Genomic DNA, 8,414 nt, shown 5'->3' with positions numbered 1-8,414 from the left:
CCCTCAAATTAAGGTAAAGAATAAGAACAAATCATTCTGGAAGAACGCAAAGGAAAATAGCTTTAGATACTTAAGTGACGATAGAATTTATTCTCATAATTGTTTTAATAGCTTTTGTATAATCCTCATCGCTATATTATGATATAAAATGTATTTATCAAATCTGTAACCATTATGCCAGAAAATCTGAATTACTGTAATATTTTGTATATTGTTAAAACTGTAACTTTAATTGTAAAAAAAAAAAATTTATTTAAAAAAAAATCTCACCTATCAATTCTCAGGGACCATTGTAGAAGAGGGGGTGGAAAGATTTTAAGATCCAGAGTTGGTGCATAAACATAAGGAAACAGTTTTCCAGGCCTCTAGGAACTTGCTCATATGAACTTATAGCAATGGTGACAGCTTGCACAAGACCCATGTGAACTCAATCAGAAAAAACTCAACACTGAATTGGGGAAATGGGCAGCAGGCCCCAACCTTAGCTGAGGAACTAACAGCAACTGATTACTGTGGGGTGAAGGAGATTTGATCTTCTCTAAAGAAGTGACTCTAGATAGGCTGACTAGAATTCAGTGGATGAACTTTCACTGAGGGATATCTGGGTAAAAAACTTGACAGGTCTTAACATAATACGACAGAATGCATGAAATTTGGTTGGGGGAGTTATGGGGGTACAGATGGGGCGTCTAAATAGTATTAAGATTTACTGTATAGAAATGCACAAAAATTCAGTAAAAATACATTAAAGAACCTTTTTAAAAAAATGATTTCTGAGTACTATTTAAAAAAATCATATTCAAAGTCAAACTCACCATAATATTACTGCTTGACTGAAATTCCTGTTACAACCCTGAGTGGAGTCAAGGAAGAATCTATTTCAAAGAATTTGCTAGTCAAGAAGTTCCAAGATTAACTGCTATTTTAGTTCAAAATAAAGTGTTTTTAAAGATTTATTTTCATACACAGATTTTGTTTATATCATTAATAAATTTGTATTCAAGACACTGGATAGGATTTTCTGGAAACTTCCCATGGATCATCTTATACAGCTTGGGAAATACTTTTTATATCTATGTCAGAATCTATAACTTCTAATACATAATACAAAATGAAAACTAGTTCTCTATAGAATGCAGAGTTTTGTCAAATAATTTCCATATCAGAATATGTAACATAACACAAAGCTAAAACAAGCATTGTTTATAGAATTCAGAGTTTTAAAAAAATTTGAAATACAAAGAAACTCTGATATAAGTGTCCTCTTCAGGGATAAGCACTCTGCAGTCTCTTCTCTGCACATTGGACAGTTGTGGTTTTCTGTGCTAATCACCATCTGTTGCATAAGGAAACTTAACTGATGAGAGTTGAGAGATGCATTAACCTAAGGGCATAACAGTCAGTCATTAGGAGTCATTTTAATAAAATAACTGTTTAATAGAAAACTAGTATTAGGTTCTCCCCTACCTATGGCAACCTGTCTAGCTTCAGGTTCCTAAGCCTGATATCAATGTCAGATATGGGCTCCATCCTAGGAAGCAGACCTTAAATCCAAGTAAAGAGTGGTTGGTTACTCCCATAATATTTGTGCCACTATTGTGTCAGTGGGCACATCTTGCCAGGCCAGTTGCTCTTGTAGTTCCCAGGAATCACAGGGTGATGATTGGTTTTTTTTTTTTTTCCTTCCAATAGAATGAATGGCACCCTCCAGCACTATTGATGCTAGCCAGTAGAGACGAGGCTGTAAAGTCAGCACAACCTTAACTTCGCCTTGTTCGTTCTATAGCTCAGGTATGTAGTGTCTTCAGCAAAAGGGTCTCACCACCCATTCCTGGTGGTAACCAAGAGCAGAGGCAATGGCTAGTGTTGTTTGAAGATCTACGGTTAACAGCTTTTAGAGAGGGAGTCCATTTCTGGCATTGAGGTTTGTTTTTTGATTTTTGTTGTTTGTTTTCATTAGCCTATGATGACTAGAAGGGACAATGTCTCTGTTATAGGGTAACTCCTTTTAGTCTCTTTTTACCTTGTTTATGTATATACTTTAAGACGTTTCTATAGTTGTAGGTTTCCATATAGCTTTTTCTAAAGGCCTTTAGAGTTACTTATTCCCCTTATCAAACTTCTACCTTCCAAGGATCAGGGATCTTTGTAGAAGAGGGGGCGGGAAGATTTTAAGAGCCAGAGGTGGTGGATGACCATTAGGAAACAGCCATTTTTCAGACAACTAGTCAGTTACCATATGAACACACAGCAAGGTGACAGTATGCACAAGCCCCATGCAAGAACAGATCAGACAAAAATCCCAGCATAGACATGGGGGAGTAAGAAACTCAACCCAAATGAAGGAAATTGCGGTAACAGATGGTAGGTTAACCAGGCTCTAGTGAATGAACCCACACTGAAGGACACTGGGGACATAACTTAAGACTCTATCGGCCTTACTTCATATATTATCTTTTATACAAATATATTATATATATATATAACTTATACACACACACACAGAATAGAGTACATTGAATTGGGTGGGGGCCAAGAGGGGAGGTGCAAATAGGGAAATTATATTGCATGATAATCAAAAAATTTTACTAAAAAGAGAAAAAAAGAAATTCACTTGATTAGCCCCTCTGCTAAAAGTTCTAATCACTTCAAAATGTAACAAAATCACAATAAATAGGAAATAAAGAGAAATGTCATTTATAGCAGATATTTTACACATTTTATACATATGTATTTTATATATCTAGAAAATTCAAGAATTAAACTTTAAAAACTATTGAAATTCATAAGAAATGGTGACAAGAATTTAGATACAAGACTTACATTTAAAGATAAGCATTTCTGCATGCTAAAAACAACCATCTAGAAGAAGCCATGGAGGTTGGGGCAGGAAGAATATTACTGGTAATTAAAATACTTTTACTGTCTACAATAAACCTATAAGAAAACAAAATCATGCCTCAAAGCAGAGATTTTATTCTAGTACAGAAAGAACACAAATATGGAAGTTGATGCATTTTCTGGATGTGGAGAATTGGTATTACCATAGCTGTCAGTTCACACTAAACTTATTCATAAATTCAATGGAGCCTGGCAAGGCAATTATAAGTCAAAATGAAAAACAGACAACCAAGAATATCTTGCAAAGAAAAAACTTACCAGGGAGTTTACCAGCAAGGGGTGTGGTGACTCTCGGATAATATGTGTTTGCACAGACTAGTGGACTCTCAAAAGACTAGAGATAGAACCTGTAGCCTTCACTACAACACACACACACACACACACACACACACACACACACACACACAATCTCAGATTTAAAAATAAAACATTAAGAGCTATTTAAGATTTAAAAAAATATTCCAGTAGGGAGAAATAATGGGAGTCTTTTCAGACAAAATACAACTTTAAAAAAAATACATGAAATATTTTGACTGTATAAAAACAAGTTTTCTATATGATTCTATAAAGTTAAAAATAAGAATAGATATAAGACAAAAGATTTCATGTATACTAAAATTCTAAAAAAAAATTCAAAATATAACTGAAAAAGTGGAAAAATGATTCAAATATGTAGGTTCACCAAATTACAAATAGGTAATTCCTATATGATCTATTTTGCAGTTATTTCATTAAAAAAATCAAATGCCTGATAGTAAATGAGTACTGGACAGGAAAATGCTTTTTTCCATGCTATTTGTGAGACTAAAAACTGATACTCTAGCTGACAATATGGCATATACTGAAATGTAAAAACTGATCCCTGTAATTCTACTCTTGGTGTGTATTTCAGAAATACACATGTACAATGAAGTCCATACAATAATTTCATGCAACAGTTATAAAAATAAGGAAATCTTCAGGTAATTTTGTAGATCAATATAATGGAATATTTTGAAAGTCATAAAAGTAGGATAAAGATATAGAAACGGAACTCAAACCTGAATGGCATTAAAATACTCGTAGCCAGGTAGATAAAATGCCTGTTGTAAACAAATCCAGAAATTCAGATTCAGTAAACCTGAAAGTGTGTTCTTGAATATTCATTTCTAATAACTAAGAAGATTTTAATGATGATAACTCTATTGGTCATTCTTTCAAAAATACATTCTATAATGGAAGCCATATTAACTGGGGAAAGAAATTTCTCAAATAAGATGTTTTCTATAACTTTACCTATATTCCTGAAAAAAAAAATCCATAGATATATGTATGAAGTTAATTTCATGGCAAAAAGTGCAGCAGGATATTTAAATTTGCAATAGCAGTGATGTCTGAGATCTCTGGGAATGTTGTAATGAAAAGGATTTTCATAGTTGACTTAAAAAAACACTATTATATTTTGTCTCAAATTGTGTATGAAGAGTGTATTTGTATGAACTATATAAGGAACATAAAGCACTATAAAAGATAAGACAGCTTTTAATGTTATGGGTTTGCATTTGTTTCATATGTAAAGATTCATTCTGTAAGAGGTTCATCTATCAAGAGGACAAGCTGGTGGTATTTTAAGTACTCTCTGCCTTCAGGCAAGGTATCACTTTTGATTATGCTGCACATGTGTACCAGCACTTCAGACATCTTTGCAGTAAAACGTTTTTGCAGTTTTTACTGTTCATGCTCTAGAAGTGCATTTCCCAGTACCAGGCTTTGTTTTCTGAATAATGTATATGGAGGGTAAATTCTCAGAGATGAATTCTGGTGCAGTTTCTCAAAGCAACTGATAATCACTGTGGCCAAACATGAATTTAGGATTTGCTTCTTTCTTTAGTTTCTCTTTGAATTGAAAAGGTCAGCATGGTGAGTGTGTGGTGAGGGACACCAAAGGTCAGCATGGTGAGTGGACACCTTTAATCTTAGCACAGGGGAGGCAGAGGCTGGCAAACCTCTGTGAAATTGGGGGCAGCCTGGTTTACATAAATTCCAGTTCAGCCAGTGCTAGGAAGTGAAACTCAAAGGAAGGGAGGAAGAGAAGGGGAGGAAAGGAGAGGGGGAGGGGAGGGGGAAGTCAGTATGAACTGAAGTGCCCAGAAAACAAGCCACATCAATGTTAAAAGATTCTACAAGGCTGATAACTTCTTGGTTTTAGAAAGTAAGAATGTTGCAGACCCAAAGCCAAATTATTTCAGGCTTTATTTAGGCCCCCTAATACCTATCCACTGCCACTTCTGTGTTGGACCCAAGCTTCCTGTGTCTATCAGGTAAAATGTTTTGAATGTATTAACAGACCACTAGCTTACACACCAAGTCAAAAGCTAAGCACATCATTGGATGCATCTGAAGCCTACAGCAGAACTAAATTTTTTAAAATACTTTTTTATTTTTATGTTTATGAGTATATTGCCTGCATGTATATGAGTGCACCCACGTCATGCAATACCACTGAGGGCAGAAAAAGGTGTCGGATTCCCCTGGAATTGGAGTTAAGGATGGTTCGTAGCCGCCATGTGGGTGCTGGGAATCAAATCCGGGTCCTCTGCAAGAGCAGCAGCCAGTGTTCTTAACTACTGAGCCATCTCTCCAGCCCCTACCTTTCTTTTGTAACAAAATATATTTCATATATCACAATCATATTTACACCCTCCCCTATCCGCACCTGCACCATAGCCCTCCATAGGATCTCATGCATTCCTACACAGAAATTTCTACATTTCCTGTAGCCTGCCTACTTGGTGGTTTCTACCAATATATTTGAAAAGACAATGCCTTGATTTAAGACTTGTTCTGTAACTATAAAAATTTCCAAAAAACTATTTCTACTTCAGAACATGTTGTTTGAAGCTACTTGAATCCCTGGTTCTGGGCTGTACTGATATCTGGCTCAAGAACAAAATAGTTCTTATTTCTTATAAGGAAAGAGATATTTTTTTTTTTTTGCATTGGTATCAGGCTCTTCCTTAAAATCAGCTGGCCTTTGGGAGCATGAGACCCTTGTCACCAGGCCTGGTTATAAGAGCTCCAAACCTGGGGCTGGAGAGATAGCCCAGCAGTTAAGAACACTGACTGTTCTTGCAGAAGACCTGGGTTCTAATTCCAGCACCCACATGGCAGTTAACAACCGTCTGTAAATCCAGTCCCAGGGGATCCGACAGCCTCTTCTGACTCTGTGGGCATTGCACGACACGGGTGCACTTACCAACATTCAGGCAATACATGCAAACACATTAAAAAAAAAAAGAAAGAAAGAAAGAAAAAGAGCTCCAAACTAATGAATCCAAGTAGAAATTAATGAGTTTAAGGTTGGTAAGCCGTTTTGCAGTAGAGTTTTACTAAGGTATTTATTCTTATAGGATGTTATTACTGCCTGACACTAAATGGTAATTATAACCAAGAAACAGTTATACGTTCTGCATTTTGATAAGGTAATATTAATTCAAAACAAACAACCATAAAATTAGCATGTGATACTGTAATGCAGAAGCCATAATAAATTATCTTACTAAAGCATAAATTTTATTTCTAAATGCAATATAAAAAATAAAGAACATGATTTATTTTATGTTCAACTTAAGTTCTCATTCTCCTAGGCAATATCTTAGAGTCAGTTTATATCTAGAAGAAAACATTCCTTAATCATTTTTTAAAATGCTTGATTTGAATGAGGAAAAAAATCACAATGTTATTAACTGGATGCTCACTTCTTCAAGATCACAGGTGGTCATCTGTCTCCCATCAATTTTCCTTTACAGAAGGTTTTCACTACTTTTCAATGTAGCTCTTCATTTCTACCCACGTTTATGCATTTTGTTATTCAACTAACTTTCAATCAAATTACTCTAATCAATATCTGAATACTTTATCTCCTACCTCCAAAACTGAGCAATCCAAGAAGTCTTCTGACTCATAGGATATTAAAATTGCATGGGAGTGGTGAAAATTACCAAAATTTATTGCATACACATATGCAACTACCAAAAAATAAAAATAAATATTTTTAGTAAGTTTAAAAAATTGCAGCTTGTATCACTATCAGTTCAATTCACCCAAGAAAAATCTTCCTTTTGTGTTTATTTAAGCAGTGTCTATACTACATAAAACAATCATATTTTCTTAACTAAATCCCAAGACACATGATCTGAGCCAAATATATTTCTTTTCCAATTCCAAAGATTTTAAAATATTCATCTTGAAAATACAAAGAATTATACTATAATCAATTGATTTTCCTAACAAGATTTAAATAATATGCAATTAAGATTGTTCTAAAGAAACTACTAATAATATCCTAAACAAAATTCTCAAAAGTAGATCTGGAAATACCTTGACTATAAGCAACCTTCCATTGAGGGATCAGTATCCTTTTCCACCACCTAACAGCTCTAGTCAAGTAGTCTTTTAACATCACACTACTTCTCACATTTATCTATTTGTCAAAAGGCGCATGTAAAGGATACATTTTCTAAGAAATAGAACTCTGAAGAGATGTCACACCCTCACTGTCAAGGCTCCTAGCTGTAAGAGACACAGCTAGAGGCACTGCCAGTGGAAGCAGGGGGCAGGGCATTCTCCACGCTCATGCCCATCTCATGCTTGGCAGCAAACTGACTATACAGTGAGCAAAGGAACAGAAGCTCAGAGTATCTTGACAGAAACAGTCCTTTGCAGTGTTCCCAGAAAATTAAATTAACTGATAAGCAAACCATACTGTTCTATTTAGGCTGAATTCAGGGTGAAGATACAGAGCACATTTTTTTTTAAAGGAAAACAGATTACTTCATAGGCAAATCCCAAATATGGAGTTAGAATCTCCAATACAATGAGTAACAGTGAAAAAGACAACAAAACAAACTAAAACACAGTAAACAACAAGAACAAAAACTACAGCTGAAAAAAAAAGAATTCAAGTATTTTGTTTAATCTTTCTCAAACATCACGGAAAATTAGTAATCCAAGTGTAGAGCACAGGATTAAGTGTTGAATCAATGCTTGTACATGAAACTGTAACTCACTCCAAGAGAGATGTTAAAAGTCAACACAAATGTAGCATTAGGATCAATATTTATTTATTTTCAAGATTTTAAATTGGAACATAAACCACTTGTTGCTATGTCAAAAAATGGTAAAATGTAGACCTTGACACTGAAAAGAAACAAAAGTAAAATATACAGCACTCAAAGGAGAGCAGATTTTTTATAACACTCTACCAAAGATACTGGTTATCTACTTACCTGTATAAAAAATGTCAATTTTACAATACATCTGCATGTCATTAAAATTGTATTAACAGTAAGTCTTCAACCACAAGGTTTTAGTAAAAAGTTTATTGCCGTATCAATTTATCTTACCTACACTGTCCATAACTTACTAACTTGTGCACAAAGTTTAATCATTTATGTATTTCAGATGTCTTAAGAATTACATAACACTGGATAACGGCAACCCTGAAAAATTGATACAAATGGCATAGAAGTTTT

The 8,414-nt window shown here is 34.6% G+C and overlaps 1 protein-coding gene across 3 annotated transcripts in view; it reads right to left on the bottom strand.

The window, feature by feature from the left end:
- Nucleotides 1-8,414, bottom strand: part of Nectin3 (nectin cell adhesion molecule 3) — a 134,440-nt gene that overhangs the window by 49,905 nt on the left and 76,121 nt on the right. The gene's annotated exons all lie outside the window — the stretch shown is intronic.

Source organism: Nannospalax galili, unplaced genomic scaffold (genome assembly GCF_000622305.1).
Source record: "Nannospalax galili isolate Female #2095 unplaced genomic scaffold, S.galili_v1.0 scaffold626, whole genome shotgun sequence".
In the NCBI taxonomy this organism is placed as follows: Eukaryota; Metazoa; Chordata; class Mammalia; order Rodentia; family Spalacidae; genus Nannospalax; species Nannospalax galili.
The sequence above is the reverse complement of the archived record's forward strand: the minus strand, read 5'-3'. Positions and strand labels throughout refer to the sequence as shown.